The sequence below is a fragment of the Balaenoptera physalus genome (assembly GCF_965194825.1).
Source record: "Balaenoptera physalus genome assembly, chromosome: 16".
Classification (NCBI taxonomy): domain Eukaryota; kingdom Metazoa; phylum Chordata; class Mammalia; order Artiodactyla; family Balaenopteridae; genus Balaenoptera; species Balaenoptera physalus.
In genome coordinates this window covers 47,825,240-47,844,860 of record NC_138898.1, presented here as the reverse complement: position 1 = coordinate 47,844,860, position 19,621 = coordinate 47,825,240, and positions in this window count along the sequence as shown.

Sequence of the window (19,621 nt, the reverse complement as noted above, 5' to 3'; positions counted from 1 at the left end):
CCAATGAGGTGGCCACTGCCCTTCCTCCCGTTGGACAGCTGTCTCAAAGAGGCCAACAGGTGGGATAGGGGTGGGGCTGCTCCTCGGTCGGAGAGCCGGGGACAGACCCGGGGACAGGCCCTCCCGGGACTCCCTCGGAGCTGCAGGTGCGCTCGGATGCGCGGCGTGGGAAGGAAACCCAGGCAGGGGAGGCAGGTCGCTCAGAGGAGAGCAGCAGCGACCCGGAGATGCCCAGAGGTGAAAAAGCAGGGTGAAGTCTTCCTTCACTCTTCCGCAGAAGAGCTGGGGTCCCAGGTCAGAGACGCCTGTGGGCTTCCTTCCCGGAGGACCCGCGGGGCAAATGCAGGGCGCCTGGCCGAGCGGCCTCTAGAGGGCGGCAGTGAGCGAGGCCGGGAGCGAGGAGGCGCACGGCTGGCTGGAAGAAGGGGTGGGATGCGGGCTCACCGGGAGGGGACTGGAGGTGAGACAAACCGCACTGTCCTGGCGACGTGAGAGGGTCTCCAGTGACCTCATGTGACTTCGGGAACTGGTTTTTATGCAGCTTGGAAACACTGGCTCATGAAGGGCCGTTAGTTACTATGATACGCCTAATGGTGCATCACGTCTTAAGCGCTGATTTGGCCGCGGCTTAACTGAGACCTACTCTAATACATCTTCATCAGAGTATTTGGAAATGGGATGGGCGGGGCAGCCTCACCGAATATATAGCAAAGGTGTGGATTGAAAATTGATAATCCACATATATCATAAAGAGAAAGAACCTATAATTCCAGTAAAGTGATATTCTATACGTGCGCATATGCTCGCTAAGGTAATATTTTGTACATGTGTAATTCTATACATTATATGCACGCCGCTGATGCCCTGCCCAGCTCCCCTTAACCAGGCCATGTACCTGCCCCCCAGCTGCTGGGAGTGGTGGCCGCCAGCGGCTCTCATCTGCCTCCTCTGGAGCACAGCCCTTGGCCAAAAGGGAAGCTACCTGGGGGTGGGGGGTGGCTAGGGGCGGGCGAGGGGGTATGAGCCCACTCCACGGGCAGCCAGTGTCCAGTGACTGTTTCTTAAGGGTTCACATGTGCCTGTAGGGATGTAAACTCCGTGGTGCAATTTACCCTCCAGAGCACCCCATGGGGTCAGGCTGAGACTAGACCCCAGGCAAGGATCAGAGGAAGCTCTTAACTGGTGAGATAGAAATGACATTTCCGGCTACCAATCAGAGTGGCATTTTCAAGGCTGATTAGTTCCTACTGGCCAAGACTTCAGAAATTATCCAGCTTATTTTCATTCGAGGGTGGAGTCCTATGTGAGACAGCAAAAACCCAGAAACCATCTAATGAGTTACGTAAAGCATGGTACACGATTATTCTAAAATAGAAAATAGAAATCAGGATATAGCGATATACCTACCGACACAGAAAGTGTAAATTCAGGTTATAGAATGGTGTTATGGCATGGAGCCTTTATTTGAAATATATATACATTCACACACACACACACACAGGTCATAGTGTATGTGGTTCCCCCCAGATCGGCCTGAGACAAGGGCTCACCAGTGGGCAGTTTATTGTGGAAAGTGATCCCAGGCACAGGAGGGGAGGGCTGGAGGAGAGTGACACAGGAAGACCAGCCCAGGGGCAGTTGTTGAGCCTATCACCCTGTGCTCAGTCCTGTTTGGGACCCTCTGAGAAGATGTGTAGACAGCCTCGGAATTGTCCTCTTGTGGAACAGGTGAGAGATGTTTTTATCCGCCAGATCCGGGCCCCATGGGTCAGGGGTTGCCCCGTGGGGTCTTTGCTCCCTTCTGCTTCCAGTGAGCCCCTGAACCAGGATGGGCACAAGAGCTCCACCTGCAGGGCGGTGGGGTTCCACCTGCACAGCTGGGGGCCGTGGCAACAGCTGGAGTTAAAAGCTGGGCGGTGGGCTTTGAGGAGGGCACAGGGGTGTGCAATCCATGTAGAGAAGTGTCAGAAAGAATATTTACCTAATTGTTCATGGCAGTCATCCCCGGGAGGCAAGATTCTTTATTCTTCTTCTTTATGCCTCCTGTATTGTTTAGCTTTGTTTGTAACAACTACACAATTTTTTGCAAAACACACTAAAGCTATGTCAAAAGAAGAAATCATCTCATTTGACTGCTTTATTTCACGGATGAGCAAATGAGGCCCGGGGCAGCGCTCGTGGGCTGTGGCTCAGAGGCGCTTCTGCAGTGTGACAGCAGGTTCATGGGCCACCCAGCCCTGGGGGTGTAAAGGTTGTCACCTACTCACTGGGCTCAGAGCAGACGAAAGACACACCAGGCGACAGAGCACCAATGAGGGGCAAAGAAGAGGAGCCTGGCGTTCAGGTCCTTTGACTTATTTCTGCGTGTGCAAGAACAAGGATTTCCATGGTTTTGAAATGAAGAACTATCAGGCTGAACATGTGTTTTGTAGACATATCCAATCATTTCTCTTGAATCAATGGCTGGGAGTGAAATTGCTGGTATGCATATGTTTAGTTTCACTAGCAACTGCCCAATAGTTTATACGAGTTATTTCTTTTTAGTAACCTGTGAATATGTGTTTACACAAAGCAATTTAATGAAAATCAAATGAACAGCAGTACTGTATTGTAATGGTTTTTATGGTATGATGGTGGGAGACGACCTTAGTCCCAGAGTTTCCCTTGGAGGTGGTGACCTCTGCGAGGCAGGGTTCTCCTGGAACAGGGCCTCCGGTTGCCCTGGGACCTCGCCCTGGGCAGCACAGAGCATCTTCCTCAGGAAGATGGGGACCAGATAAAAGACCACAGTTGGCAACCCAATTTGTGATCCTCCACTGGCCAGGGCTGCTAGACTTAAAGACTCTTTGGGCAAATTAGAAAAGCCACCCCTATGGCGAGATGACTGGTGTCCCCACTGGTTGCACCAGCTAGCAAAAGGCCCCCTTTCTCTGCTGCCCCAGCCCCTTGCCAAGGCTCAGGGCTGGTGGGCAGAGCCGGGCAGGCCTGGATCTCAGCCTCCACTGGCCCCTCTCCTGAGTGGGAGCCCTGTGCCCCACGGCACTCGGGAACCCTGCCGGACACCGTCCTGCTCTGACTGTGGTGTTTGTCATCGAGGGGCAAGAACCAACTTCAAATGGGACGGGACGTGGTAAACAACTCCCAGCACCTGGGCGGCTGCTACAGGCAAGGCTGGCTCTCCCGCCACTGCTTCCCTGGCCCGCCCGTGGCAGCCGCAGCCAGTGGTCCAGGCTGCCTGACTTAGTTTGCGATCCCCCCAAAGCAGAGCCTGAGATGAGGACTTGAATTCAGAAGGTTTGTTTGGGAGCTAATGTCAGCAGCCCTGTGAGGCAGTGCTGACAGTTAGGCACGAGGGAACCCGATATGCATTAGTGAGGGTGTCACCACGGTGTCACCCAGGGCTCCATTCTCCAGGACCCTCTGAGGGTCCAGGACGCTGGAATGTTTTTCCGCTAATTCCCGCCCCTCATTGGTTGAGGGTCACTCCTGGTGCGTTAGCTCCCTGGCACTCCATGGTCTGCCTGGCGGAAGGAAGCTCAATGAGTGAGGGAAGAGCCCACAGGCCACCCCTGGGGTCGGCTGAGGGAGGATGGGCAGGACCCCGACAGCATCTGCTGCGCTCCCGAAACTCAGAACTCAGCTCTACTCCTGCTCCTCATGGGCCTAGTGGCGAAACCATTCAGACTATAACAGAGCAGCAAGTGGGACCCTGACTCTAGTTTATCTTCCCTCTTCCATCACCCCAGAGATGGAGGGAGGGATGGACAGAGTGGGAAAATGCTGGTGCAAAAATCCAGAAGACCTCAGCTTGGAGCAGGAAGCTGTGCTTGAATGAATTGCTTGTTCTCAAATGGAGAAGGACCTTTATTTGAACTGTTCATTCTCACAGGTTGCAACAGCCAAAGATCACCCGGCAAAGAATATTCTTTGCCCAGAGTGTTGCAGACGGGGGAAGTCTTCACGTGCCTCTTTCCTTTTAAACACCAGATCCTATGGCCAGGCCAAGATATTTGAAAGCAAACTGTGAGCCCGTCTGCCAGCTGGGAGCCTGCTGAGACAAATGGAAGATGCTTGCTGGCCAGGAGACCCTTAATCCAGTCAGAGTGACTTTAACACATTCGTTTCCACGCTGCCTGGACCCTTCTCCATCCTTGAAGATGCTACTCCAAAAAGATCTTTTCTGCTTGCTATCAGCTTAGTCACAGTTTTAGACTGAGCTGTAGCTCATAGGTTGTATAAATCTAGGCCAGCTGAGGGGAAGATCTCCACAGGATTCCGTCTAAGTTATAAATAAATAGGTGATGCAGCTGGAAGGGTCGTGAAATGGAGCCCTCTGTGACTCTGTGGGGCGGCTTCACACGGGATCTCTTCCAGAAAACAGAGAGAACGGAGGGTACAAGAGGGCATAGATGCCAGAAAGCAATCTTTGAGGTCAGAGGTCACATTGAAAGGAGCCCCTTAGAAACTTTTGCTATCCATAAAACTTCTTTTTTTAAAATTGAAATATAGTTGGTTTACAATAGTATGTTTCAGATGTACAGCATAGTGATTCAGTAATTTTGCAGATTATATTCCATTATAAATTATTCCAAGATTATATTCCATTATAAATTATTCCAAGATAAAGTCTATTTTATCTGATATGCAAACTGCTACTCCAGCTTTCTTCTGATTTCTATTTGCATGGAACATCTTTTTTCATCCCCTCACTTTCAGTCTGTATGTGTCCCTAGGTCTGAAGTGGGTCTCTTGCAGACAGCATATGTACAGGTCTTGTTTTTGTATCCATTCAGCCAGTCTACGTCTTTTGGTTGGAGCATTTAATTCATTTACATTTAAGGTAATTATCAATATGTAAGTTCCTATTCCCATTTTCTTAATTGTTTTGGGTTTGTTTTTATAGGTCTTTTCCTTCTCTTGTGTTTCCTGCCTAGAGAAGTTCCTTTAGCATTTGTTGTAAAGCTGGTTTGGTGGTGCTGAATTCTCTTAACTTTTGCTTATCTGTAAAGGTTTTAATTTCTCCATCGAATCTGAATGAGATCCTTACTGGGTAGAGTAATCTCAGTTGTAGGTTTTTCCCTTTCATCACTTTAAATATGTCTTGCCACTCCCTTCTGGCTTGCAGAGTTTCTGCTGATAGATCAGCTGTTAACCTTATGGGGATTCCCTTGTATGTTACTTGTTGCTTTCCCTTGCTGTTTTTAATATTTTTTCTTTGTATTTAATTTTTGATAGTTTGATTAATGGGTGTCTTGGTGTGTTTCTCTTTGGGTTTATCCTATATGGTGCTCTCTGTGCTTCCTGGACTTGACTGACTATTTCCTTTGCCATGTTAGGGAAGTTTTTGACTATAATCTCCTCAAATATTTTCTCAGACCCTTTCTTCTTCTCTTTTTTTCTGGGACCCGTATAATTCGAATGTTGGTGCATTTAATGTTGACCCAGAGGTCTCTGAGACTGTCCTCAATTCTTTTCATTCTTTTTTCCTTATTCTGCTCTCTGGCAGTTATTTCCACCATTTTATCTTCCAGCTCACTTATCCGTTCTTCTGCCTCAGTTATTCTGTTACTGATTCCTTCTAGAGTATTTTTAATTTCAGTAATTGTGTTGTTCATCACTGTTTGTTTGCTCTTTAGTTCTTCTAGATCCTTGTTAAATGCCTCTTGTATTTTCTCCATTCTGTTTCTGAGATTTTGGATCATCTTTACTATCATTACTCTGAATTCTTCTTCAGGTAGGTTGCCTATTTCGTCTTCATTTATTTGTAGGTTTTTACCTTGCTCCTTCGTCTGTAACATATTTTTTTGTCGTTTCTTTCTTTCTTTTTCTTTTTTTTTTGATGGGTGGTGCTGTATTCCTGTCTTACTGGTTGCTTGGCCCGAGACGTCCAGCACTGGAGTTTGCAGGCAGTTGGATAGAGCCAGATCTTGGTGCTGAGATGAGGACCTCCGGGAGGCCTCACTCCAATTGATATTTCCTTGGGGTCTGAGGTTCTCTGTTAGTCCAGCGGTTTGGACTCCTGGCTCCCACCACAGGAGCTCAGGCCTGACCTCTGGGCTGGTAACCAAGATCCTGCAAACTTCATGGCGTGGTTAAAAAAAAAAAGGAAGAAAGAAAGAAAAAAAGGAGCAGTACAATATCAAAGAATAAAAAACAAAATAAAATTAGAAAGATAAAAAATATATTAGGAATAATAAAACTATACTTGAAACAACTGCAGCAAGGTAAAATAAAACCACAACAGAAAAAAGGAAAAAAAAAATGAGTGGGAGGTAGCAAACCAAAAGGAGAGAACAATAACAAAGTATAAAGAATAAAATAAAATTAGAAAAATAAAAGATTTATTAGGAAAAATAAAAATATAAAAGAATCAACAGCAATGAATCAACAAGGTAAAACAGAACCCCAATCTAAAAGAGGAAAAAGAAAAAGACTTGGCTCTGGGGGCGGAGTTTAGGCAGGTGTGGCACTTAGACGGGGGCAGGGTTTTGGGTGGGGTGGGACCTAGGCGGGTGTGGGGGTGACGTTTGAGCGTGGGGCGGGGCCTCTGCTTAGAACCTGCGTGGAAGGGGAGAGGTCAAAAGGCAGGCCTCTGGAGTGTGGAGTTCCAGAGTTTGGCTGTAGGGCCTTGAGTGAGGGTGTGTGGGTGGGTTTAGGCCCAGCGCAGTTGGAGGGGGTCTCAGAGGGGGTCTCCGGGTGTAGAGGTAGCGCCCTGGGTGGGGGTGTAGGGGCAGGGATTGGGTTCTGCGTGGCAGGAGGGAGGCTCCGAGGGCAGAAGATTAGGCCCAGGAGCCCAGCAGGCTCCCCAGTGCCTAAGTGGACAGAGAAGGCACTGGCCACGTTCCCTTCCGTTCCTTTGTGCCCCTCCCCCACCATCTCCCCCAGGGTCTCCCCCATTGCTGCTGGACCCCTAACCGTGGGTGGGTCCCTCTGGGTGTAGGAACTCATCCCCTCCTCCAGCCACCCCTCAGGGGTCCCCTCCCAGAGGTCTGGCCTTTACTTTTGCTCCCCCTTCCCTCCCTCCCACCCCCTCAGGACCCGCGTGGCTGGAGGGGGCCTCGGTGAGCAGAGGATCAGGCCCGGGATCTCAGCAGGTTCCTGGGGGCCCAAGTGGGCAGGGGAAACCTGGCCACGCTCCCTTTTGATCCTCTGCCCTCCCAATGGCTCCCCAATTTCCCCCTTTGGGCGTGGGATCCCTTCCCCTCCCCCAGCTGCCCCTCAGGGGCACCAGTCCCATCCCACCTCCACTTCTCCTCCCCCTTCACTGCCCCCCACGCCTCACATCCTACCCGGTCTCTGGGGGTTCCTCCCGTCCCCTTAGGTGTCTGTGGTCCCCCACCAGTGCCTGGTAGGTGCCCTAGTTGTGAGGAGATGGGAATTCCACGTCCTCCTCGTTCGCCATCTTGACTCTGCCAGGAAGGGATATTTCTGATTGAGAGAATGTTTCTTGAATGCTTGAGACACTCTCAGCCAGGAGGTCTGCACACAGCAGTTCTCACTGGGTACATCTTTCACACCACCTTTCTGTATTACCATCCTCAGGATATTGGTTCTCAGGCCTTAGAGTTCCAGGTCTCAAGATGGCTGCCACAGTTTCTGGCATTTCTTCCCTTCATAGCTATATCTTTTCTCTTGAAGTCTGAGACAGCTGAATGTTCTTTGTTGACATGAAGCAAACAGACTGTCAGATATTTCTCCAGGAAAGATAGGTTTATTCAGGATCAGAAGAGAATTGCAATTCGGGGTCTGCAACCATGGCGAGCCACGTGCAAGTCCCTGGAGGGCACGAGAAGGTAAAGGAAAACGTTTCTGTTTTGCACATACATTCATTTACATTATTTTTTAGATCCCACATATAAGTGATATCGTACAGTATGCCTTTCTCTGTCTGATGTTTTCACTAAGCATAATATTCTCTAGGTCCATCTGCATTGCTGCAAATGGCAGTATTTCATTCTTTTTATGGCTGAGTCATATTCCGTTGTATAAAACTTCCTGAGTTAGTGTCAAGCAATCAAGCCAACTCAATTTAGCAGAAAGTCACGAGACTGAGATCAGCAGTGTCTCATCTGACAGGTAGAAAACTTTAGGAATGAGCCAATGACACCAGGTTTTCATGTAACGAAAGGAAAGTGAGCTGAGCCCCAGTGTAGAAAAGGTTGAGGATATTTTTGCAGATCGTCTCAGAAACACAGTTGAAAGTCCACTTAAAGTCCTAAATAAATACCCTTAGAAAAATACTCAGATTTCTCAATAGTTAACCTTTTGCTCATCTCTGTGCATTAAATGCATATCCTAAGGCTGAGATTTAATTTATCCAAGATGCACAGTTGGTGCTTCAGCTGGTGTTGTGATCACCTATTTGGAAACTGCTAAGTCATGAGGGGAAGACTTCCTCACGACAGCATTAGTTAAATTAACCAAATATCAAGAAAGATACTGGCATTTTCAAGGTTATATAGAGTTTTTTGTAACTGAGAAAAAGTTTTAAAAGATGCTTATAAAAGAGACCCAGTAAAAGACAAAAGTTACCATATACTCTGGACAGTCTTCTGTTACTGTTCTTGTGATTCATTTATTCATTCATTCGTTGACTCAACAAAGTAAAATTGGCCATTCATTCATTCAACAAAGAGATGCATGACTCTCTGCCAGATGCTCTTGTAGACACTAATGATATAACAGTGCTGAAGATGTCTGGGTTCCTGCCCCTTGAGCTTACCATCTTGGACACACGTGAAAAGTCTCATATTCTATATTGTTCATGGAAGCCCATTATTTTTTAAAGTATTACTTAAAAACCAAAAGAATTTTAATAGACAAAAATTACAAGGATCAAGAGCAAAGATGTTGTTAGGGCTGGATTCTAAAGGAGGAGTGAGCAAGCTTGTGTTTTTCCAGGTACTAAAGCCATAGCAGGTCTCCAGATGAACCAAGGAAATACCTAACCTCTCTCACCTATGCAACAAGTAAGTAACGATAACTCACTCATAAGGTTGCTGCAGGGTATATGCGTGAAGGGCTTAGCCTGGTGTTACGCCTGATAAATACTCAGTCCATGTGACCTGCTGTGATATTACCAAGTAGCTCACTGAGTACAGGGCTCTTGGTCCTAGAAAACCATCTATATGTATTGATTCATTTGTCTTGCTTCATAGACACACATACACACACACACAAAACCTTAAGCCAGGGTCTCCAAAGTGTGGTATGTATGACAATCCACTGGGTGAAGAGAAGAAATATTAGGACTTCTATTTGTAAGTTTTTATATAAAAATGGCAAAGTGATTAAGCATTATTGAAATAGAAAGATTGACAGTCGTGCCCTTCCTTGGTCTGTGTGTCAGAGTCTCACATGACTGGTGTATGGGGTCACCCTGAGGGAACGTGGGAACCCCCTCAGTGCAAAGGACTGAGGGTTACACTCTCCCAGTGGCTTCCCAGCTACTATGATAAAAGGCACTTTTGTGAGCTCCACTAAGTGAATGTACAGATTATATAAATCTAGGTTTAACTAAACTAACTCTCTCAATTTGGGAAAGTGGCTTTAAAATATTCTAGCCAAGAAATCGCAGATTGAAGATTATTTTAATATCCAAGCACAGAGGAACAACAACAATAAAAACAAAGGCAGAGTCGACCCTTCCATTCCCATTACCCCTCCTGAGCCTTATTACAAGGTAAAAACTATAACGATCCAATTAGTATGACAAGAATTCAGTCAAAAAATACTGGAAATGAGGATATACAATCATTATCATTGACAATGAACCTAACCCTATGTGTATGTTGTGGTTTGAAAACATCAGCAGATGGTAGCATGAAGCCATGGTGATAATCAGGATGTGGATACAGCCAGCACCCAGGGTGTAAAAGCAGACATCTATGGTTTTTTTCAGCAGTGTTTGAAGTTTTGAGATTCTCAACCCGGTAAGTTATCAGTTTCACTCAGCTTAAGAAAAATATTGAAGTTTTTCAATAAAGAAAAACCAAAAGCTACCAACAATTGCAAAAGCTACCAACAAAGCAAGCCCTTTTCTTTACACCAAGTAGAGGTGGCTACAGTAACAGGGAGAGAACATGAAGGTGAAACGCCTCCCTTTATGAGTGACACGACTGCAAATGCACAGCCAACAATGCCGAAGATTTAAAGATATATGCATTAGAACAAATTATGCTTTACAGAGCTTTGCCATTGAGCTGAATGAAAGTACGGATATTTCCTACTTGTTTCACTCTGTTGTTTGCTAGATTCAATTTGAATAACAAAATACACCAAGGGCCATTTTTTATGAGCCACTAAACCATTATATTCCTAATAATAAATGACTAACAAAAATTGATTCTGAAATTCATGTGGAAATGAAAAGGGCCAAGAATAGCCAAGGCAATATTGAAGAAGAAAAAAGATTTTTCCTTTGGGGATGTTCAGATTTCCAGGAATGGAGTCTTCTGGTCTTGTATCTGGATGGAAGAGATTTGAATTCTAGCTTTCTGGGAAGCTCCAAAAAAGGAGTGAGAATTTCAGCAGTAGCGTTTGTCTAGGCATTTGGTCAGTTAGTCCCTCTGTTTTCATTATTGTGTTATTGTATTAATTCTACCTGGTGTCCTCCAGCCAATGACCCCATTATACACTTTCAAACAATGTCTTTATGTTAAAAGGAATGAATTTTCGATCAAGTATAATTATTTCTGCAACTTTTGGTATAAAACTTTTATCAACTAAAAGATGTTCCCTTCTGTTCTTGATTTGCTAAATTGGTCATGAATAGGTATTGAACCATATCAAATACTTTTTCTGTGTTAATTAAGAAAATCCCATGACTTTCTCCTTCATTTAATTATTATGGAGGATGTACCATCCTTACTTTCCTGGGATAAATCCTACTTGAACCTGAAATATTTCTATATGCTGTTGGATTCAGTTAACTGATATTTTATATGGGGTTTCTGTATTTATGTTCATTAATGAAATGGACCTAAGATCTTCTTTCTTTGTATTCTCATCAAGTCTTAGACCCAAGATGATGCCATAAAAGGGTTCAAGCAGACATTTTTTCCACTATCTTCTGGAACACCTTGTTTAAGACAAGAATTAGCTGCTCCTTCAAAACCTTTTTAATAATTTATCTTAACCATCTAGGCATGTGAGGTTTGGGGAAAAATAGGTCTTTGACCATAATTTCAATTTATTTAATATTTATTAGTTATTCAAGTTATTTATTATTTGTATACAAATTTGGGGATGTTATATCATTTTCTAGGAATTTAACCATTTCATGTAGGATTTTTAATCATTTGCATACATATATAATAATATTCTTTTACTTTAAGTTTCTGGTGTGTCTGTAGTTGTTTACCCTTTGTCATTATTTGCAGAGGTCAGAAGTCAGACTATCTTTTCCATCTTTTCAAAGAACGCATTTTTGGTTTCAGAACTCATTTATTTTTTCTCTCTTTCATGAATGTCTGCTCTTTATTCCTTTCTTCTTTTGTACTTACCTTGTTATGCTTTTTCCAGATTTTTTTTGTTGAATATTTATTATTAATATTTCAGGTTTCCTAATTAATATTTCAAGGTGAAAAAATTCCTTGTAAGTGCTGTATTTAGCTATGAACAATAAATTTTGAAAAGGAGGGCTTAATTATCATTCAGTTCTAAATATTCCTTTGTTCCTTATTTATTTCATTTTTAGCTCAGGGGTTAATTAGTAATATATTTTTTAATTTATAAATATATCAGGTTTTTAGCTATAATTTCTAAAAATGGTATTCATTTCTAATTGATCCCATTATGTCAGAGAAAATAGCCAAATAGAGAAAATATAATATTTGGTTATTTGGAATGTACTGAGGTTTACTTTTTGGCCTAGTACAACATTTTTTTTCAAAAATGTTCCTTGGTGGGGACTTCCCTGGTGGCGCAGTGGTTAAGAATCTGTGTCCAGGAAGATCCCACATGCCGCGGAGCAACTAAGCCCGTGCACCACAACTACTGAGCCTGCGTGCCACAGCTACTGAGCCCACGTGCCACAACTACTGAGCCCTCATGCCACAACTACTGAAGCCCACGTACCTAGAGCCCATGGTCCACAACAAGAGAAGCTACCGCAATGAGAAGCCCACGCACCGCAACAAAGAGTAGCCCCCACTCACCGCAACTAGAGAAAGCCTTTGCACAGCAAGGAAGACCCGACCCAACACAGCCATAAATAAATAAATAAATTTATTTAAATTAAAAAGTTCCTTGGTGATCAAGAAAAATCAATCTCTCTGTTTCTCAATATAGAGCTCTATATATGTCTGAGCTCAAGCTATACTGTACTATTCTGGTTTTTATATCTTATTTTTAATCTACTTGGTCTAATAGTTTCTGAAAGGGCTATATTAAAGCCTCAAAAATAGCTAATGCTTTATCCAATTCTCCCTGCTGTTCTATCAGCTGTTGCTTGGTATAGAAGGGCTATATGTAGTTAGGATGGATATATATTTTTTGTCTTACTTTTCCTCTGCAGTTAAATAACATTTCATTATTAACGATATTTTGCCTTGAATTTTATTTTGTTGAATGTTAAAATTGTTACACCAGCTTTACTTTGATTTGTATTTTCCTGGTATAGCATTTTCCTTCCATTAGTTTCAAATTTTCTTTACCTTTCCAGTTTAAGAGTGTCTCTTGCATATATCATTGGATTTTAAAATTCAGTCTGGGGACTTTCCTGGTGGTGCAGTGGTTAAGACTCCACACTCCCAGTGCAGGGGACCTGTGTTTAATCCCTGGTCAGGGAACTAGATCCCACATGCCTGCCACAACTAAGAGTTTACATGCCACAACAAAGGAGCCCACCGGCCACAACTAAGGAGCCTGCCTGATGCAATTAAGACCCAGTGCAACCAAATAAATAAAAAATAAATATAAAAAAATAAAATAAAATACAGTCTGATAGTCTGTTTTTAAGCCACATATATTTATTACAATTAGTAATATACTAGATGTTATTCTACCTTCTTATTTTACATTTTCTGTTCAGTGCATTTTTTTTTTCCTCCTAGTCAGTAGATTGAATTTACTCCTGCTAATTTAAAATGAAGTCTCTTCATTCTTTTTTATGGTTGCATATTATGCCATTGTATGAATGTGCTGTAATTTATTCAATTCATCCATTATTGATAGACATTCAAATCTTTTCCAACTATATTTCAATCATATTTTATTTCAAATAATGAAAAACCTTGTTCATGCTTCCCAATTCAAGTTGGTCTTGCAGGTTTACCTTCCTGGGTGATGTTGGCTCCTAGAACTGATAGACTCTTTCTTAAGTTCTGTCTTAGACTGGGTTCTACAGAAATGGTCCCTGAGATGAGCATTCCTGTGAAATGGCTTACTGAGTCCTGAGCCCAGGAAAAACCCGTGGGAGAGTGGGGAAGAAGAACAGGAAAGGAGGCCAGGCCAGGTGCAGCATCTAGCAAATCAGCTGGGAAATGACTTTGGTTTGATCTAACAGAGGAGTTATGGGGACAGTACAGGCCCCTCCTGTACATGTCCTGACCAAGGCAAGATGCTGCTCCCATCTAACATTGTATGGGCCATTCAAAGAGACATAAATCCGTAACGTCTCTTCCCAAGGAGCCATAAATCCCAGCACCCCTGCTGCCCATCAGAGTAGAAGAGCCCTAAGGGCAGTTTTCTAATCTCAAAATTAATGACGGCCTTTAAGGCAAGGAGTGCCTAGGCTGACTCTTGCCTGCTCCCCTTAGAGGTCATGTGGCCTTAGGCAAGACATCTGGAAACACCCTCACAGATCACACAGAAGTAATGTTTAATCTGGGCACCACATGGCCAGCGCAGTTGACACATAAAATTAACCATCACGGGAGGTGACCCCAGGAAACACAGGGAGGGAGTCAGGAAGTGAGGCAGGGGAAGGAGAACAGTACTTAACGAGCAGGATATCACTATAGACTCCATGGTGCTGGAAACCCTCTGAGAAACCCTGTGGAACACATCCTCAGAGTGGGGAGCTGGGGTATTGATCCACCAACTCCCAGCCCCCTTTTGTTGAGACTTACCCCAGAGTTGTTGAATCCTCGACACTTACAGGTTGTCTTACCTGTAAGACCTTGGTCAAGTGGGTTGACCAAGTTCACGGGGTGCTGAAGAAAGCCTTTGAGAAGAAAAACAAGGTGATAAAGATGCTTGGGGTGGGAAGTTTACAGTATACATGAGAGCTGTCCAATGCAGCTGCAGGTGAACTCGTTGACCGAAGAACACGGGGTCGGACACCAAGAGCCCCTGCTACAAATGCCTTGAAAATCCATCTTGACTTCAGGACACAGTGAAATGTAATATCTCATGAACCCAATTTTAACTTATTACAGGAAGCAAAATATCACTCTAATGTTATTGCTTCTAAAGTTTTGTTCCGTAAAACGAACTTTCAAAAGTGTGCTCTGAGAGGGCCATTATAACTAGTCATCTTTCCTCTTATAAAGAACTATTTCTTAATCCTGTTCTCCTAGCCACATTACAAAAACTATTATAACTTCAGCAGATAATACACCCTGAGTCAATATCAGATGTGTCATAAATTAATGCCAGCACCAGTACAACGTTTCGGTCACCATATCTGTTACAGAAAAATCTAAATGTGTTAATATCATCCAATCACTCTGCCCTCAAGTTTTCCAGGCCATTTAATTATTAAATTTCTCTTTGGAAAGGGATCCCTATGGTAAGCAATCCAGACCTTGGTGGATGGCAGGGTTTTCTCCGAGGTCACCAGAGCTTTTAACCGCTGCCTAAAGTGCATCCCGTGTTGATTAAGATACCCCAGATTAACTAGATTTAGCCGCGGCAATCACACTCCATTCGGCAGGGCTCATCTCTGGTGAATCGTGGACATTAATGACAGTTGCAAGAGCTCAAATATTATGTAATCACTAATTACATTCTGCTCAATTAGTGGAGGCTTATCAGTGTGAATCACTAATGGCTGATCACTCTGTTCTCTCTGGGAAGGAAGAGATGGGTTGCCTCGTTTCCTGATTGAATTAGCATAGACACAGACGCTGTTAACGAACGTGGGTGACGATGAAGAGGCTCCACGTCTGTGATGGACAAAGGCAAGAGGATGGCCACCAACACTTCATTTTGAACCTCAAAGCCGCGTGTCTGTGGTTTGTCAGTGTGACTCATTCACTTCCCACCTTCCAAATGGAAAACACACGCAACATCCTGGCCAAACAGCCACTAAAAAGCTTGTGCACAAAGCCAGCTAAAGACACACACACACCCTTGGACGTGTGTGTTTCTTAAATTGATTTTCAGAGATCCAAGCTCTAAGGATTTGTGGGACATTCAAGTACGAAGCCTGTGACAAAACGGGAAGAGCACATCTGAAATGGTGAAGCCCTTGCCAGATTTTTCTTAACCCTCTGTGTGTTGGGCCTTATTAGCTGCTTGGGCTCCCGTAACAAAATACCACAGACTGGGCAGCTTCAGAATCTCCTAACACGAGTGGATTTATTATTTAAATCTAGTGGGAAAAAGTTGTACTTCCTGGGGGGATTAGTAGATGTGAAGAATAGGCATTCATTTTTAAGTTACTGAAAATATGTGCAATGTTCTAAATAATAGCAAATATTAGTGGAGGTAATTTATTTTCTCACTTCTGGAGGCTGGAAGTCCAAGATCAAGGTGTTGGTAGGGTTGGTTTTTCTGAAGCCCATCTCCCTCGTTTGCAGACGGCCACCTTCTCGCTGTGTCCTCACGTGGCCTTGCCTCTGTGTGCGTGCTGGTATCATGTCTCTCCTTGTGCCCAAATTCCCTCCCCTCCCCTTATAAGGACACCAGTTAGGGCCCACCTTAGTGACCTCATTGTAATGTGATTACCTCGGAGTTAGGGCTTCAACGCATGAATTTGGGGGCACACAATTCAGCCCATAAAGCCAGGATGTGCACAAACTATGTCTATTCTAACCTAATAAGTTCTTGCTGGAAGATTGGCAGCAGGCTTGGACTGCATGAACATCCCAAGGGCCCCCTTGGGTGAGAGCTGTCCAGTCCATGACAGCAGGCCACAACCACGTGTGACTGCTGAGCGCTTGAAATAGGGCTACTGCCACTGAGGAATTGAGTCCTTAATTTTGTTTCATTTTAATTAATTTAAGTCTTCAAACTAAAGGAGAGTAAATATGTTTTCCCGTGAAACACAACTTTATTGTTTGAGTAGAGATACATTTCACTTGAACTATTTTTTTTTTTTTTTGGACAGGAAAGTAGAATTTATTGGTGGGTGTGTGTAAAGAAAGGACAACACCAAGGCTCTCATGAGTGCAGGGAACTGCACTGTCCACCATCTGTCCAGGGAACACGATTAGGGATGTATTTGACCCCAGAGCTATCCACGATGACTCGCTCTTCTGCCACCATGTCTTCAAATTCATCTGCATTAAGCTTAGTAAATCCGCACTTCTTGGAGATGTGGATCTTCTGACTGCCAGGGAACTTGATCTTGGCCCTGTGGAGGGCCTCAATCACATGCTCCTTGTTCTGCAGCTTGCTGCGGATGGACATTATGACTTGGCCAATGTGGACCCTGGCCACTGTGCCCTGGGGCTTTCCAAAGGCATCGTGCATACCTGTCTGGAGCCTAGACTGGGGACAGCATGCCAGTCATGATGTCCACTGGCAAGGGCTGTCTCCAAGGCCCCTTAGGGCAACCCACACAGGCAACAAGCTGCATACACTACCGAGGAGGCTGCTGTTTGCAGCCATTGCACACTGGGCCCCCATGGGGAAAAGAGCGCGGTCAGCTTAATTGTCTGCAAATCACTTGAACTAAGAAAAATGTTGTGTCTCAACTGTGATGGCCTATCAGTGTGAAAAATACACTGACATTCAAAATTTAGAATGAAAAATATGTACACTATCTCTTTAATAATTTTTATGTTGATTATGTTTGAACATTTAAAATACATTAGATTAAATGAAATACATTATTAAAATTAAGTTTCCTGTTTCAGAAACAGAGTTATAGATACAGAGAAGGGGGGAGGACTCGGGGGGAGGAAAGAAATGGGTGAGGGAGATTAAGAGGTACAAACTTGCAGTTGCAAAATAAATGTCACCGGTATGACGTGTACAGTGTGGGGAATACAGTCAATAACTATGTAATGTCTTTACACTGACGTATTGTAACTAGATTTATCCTGGTGATCCTTTTGAAATGTATAGAAATATCAAATCACTGTCTTGTGTAATGGGAACTAACAGTGTTGTAAGTCAATTATACTTCAAAAACAAACAAACAGAATAAGAGATCGAATTTGTGGTTAGTGAAGGTGGGTGTAGGTATGGGGAATCAGAAGAAGGTGGTCAAAAGTACAAATTTTCAGTTATAAGATAAATAAGTACTAGAGATGTAATGTACAACATGACACATATAGTTAACACTGCTGTATGTTATATATGAAAGTTGTTCAGAGAATAAGTCCTGAGAGTTCTCATCACAAGGAAAAGTATTTTTTTCTATTTCTTTAATTTTGTATGTATATGAGATGATGGATGTCTACTAAACTCACTGTGATAATCATTTCATGATGTATGTAAATCTAATCATTATGCTGTGCACCTTAAACTATACAGCACTGTATATATATTAAGGTATATGTCAATTATACCTCAATAAAGCTGGAAGAAAAAAATAAAAATTAAAAATTAAAAAAATTAATTTCACCTGTTTCTTTTTACTTTTTATAATGTGGGTACAAGAAAATTTTAAATTACGTGTCTGGTTGGCACTATATTTCTATCAGACAACATCAGGTTAAAATTTTCATCCTCCAGTATCCCATTGCTCACCAAAGTCACGTCACCAGGTAAACAAAAAGTTTAATTCCTTTTGCCAAAATGATTAAAGTTCCAGGTCCTTTGTGTCTTCTTTTACAAAGATTAAGATAAGCAAAATCAACCATTTCTTCTTGGATAATATATTATTAAATCTGCATTACTAGCCATATTTGTAATATTTTCAACATTAAAATCTTGTTAACACATAGGTACCTACATTTAAGAGTCAGGAATAATTTTCTTCATAATGAAAAGGTGCTTCCTTATGAGTTCATCCTGCTCTCCTCGTGCCTCTGGGTTTTTCCCAGGACACCCTGACTGCATTCATCCCCCGATTCTTCTCACCCTTTTTTTCTGTCCTCCTCCCTCAGTCGCCAGGAAATTCTTAGATAAGACATTCTTTCCTTATTTCTATTTAACACACGCTGAAAACCCACTCTCATTTCTTCATCTGAAATATGGAAGAGACATACTGCATTTCACAGCATGAAAAGTGGAAGAATTACAAGTTAAAAATTCAAACAAAATAAATGTTTGATAGTATGTCAATGTAAGTGGGTTGGTTGTCTCTAACCCATCTTAAGCAGCTTAATCCCCAAATGTTGTAAAGAACAACTAACAGGCAGCAGACGGAACTTCTGGACACCCAACTCCATGGCTCAGTTTGGTCTTACCCAGCCACCAGCACGTCTCACCCCCAAGAAAGACTGTCTACAATTCCCCAAATGATCACAGAATTCATCCAATATCACATTCTCATCCTGAAATACAGGACAGGGGGCAGTAAAAGAGATGGTTTTTGCCTTATCCTTTTGTTCTCTCTGGCTCAATCAGCCTTTAGAAATAACGAAATCAATGCAAACATTTGTTGGAAGGATGCCCACTTTGAGGATCATTTGCTACCTAACTGCCTTGGTCGTTTATATGGATCCCAGGGAGGATTTCAGAGTCTCTCACCCTTGTTGCTCAGATAAAAGGAAGAGTCAGGTGTTGAGTTTGGTTGTGTGTGTGTTTGTGTGTGTGTGTGTGGTTTAACATTTGATGAAGTTTCCATTTCACACACACAAGGATTCCCATGTGAGTTTTATTTTCCTGTCCTTTAATTGAAGTGATGCAGATTGAATCAAAGACAAAAATGCATTCAGATCCAAAAGGGAGAAAATATTTACAGCCAGAAAAGTGACATAAAAGTGTCTGGCCGCATGTACATTAAAAAAACATCTTTTTGTGTACGTAGTAGCAGCAATACATGGTAGAGTGGCTTAAATTAGAAACTACAAGGAAAAGAATGGTTGGTAAAGACAATCAGCAGACAAGTACAAAAGATCTACCTACCAAAACTAAGGCGGGCAAGATAGAAAAAGATATACATCAATCAAATCCTCATGTGATGTAATAGAAGTTCAGTAGAAAATATGGGGAGATAAAAAATCAAGAACATTGGGAGGCCATGTTAATTAGAGTTATAGAGGCAATTACTGGAAGACAGAAAATTGTTTTAAAATTCTTTGACCCATTGGTTATTCAGGAGTATGTTGTTTAGTACCCCCATATTTGAGAATTTTACAGTTTTCCTCCTGTTATTGATTTATAGGTTCATACCATTGTGATCAGAAAAGATACTTGGTATAATTTTAATCTTTTTAAATTTGCTGAGACTTCTTTTGTGACCTAACATACAATCTATCCTGGAGAATGTTCCATGTGCACATAAAAAGAATATGTAGTCTACTGTTGGTGGATGGAATGTTCTATGTATGTCTGTTAG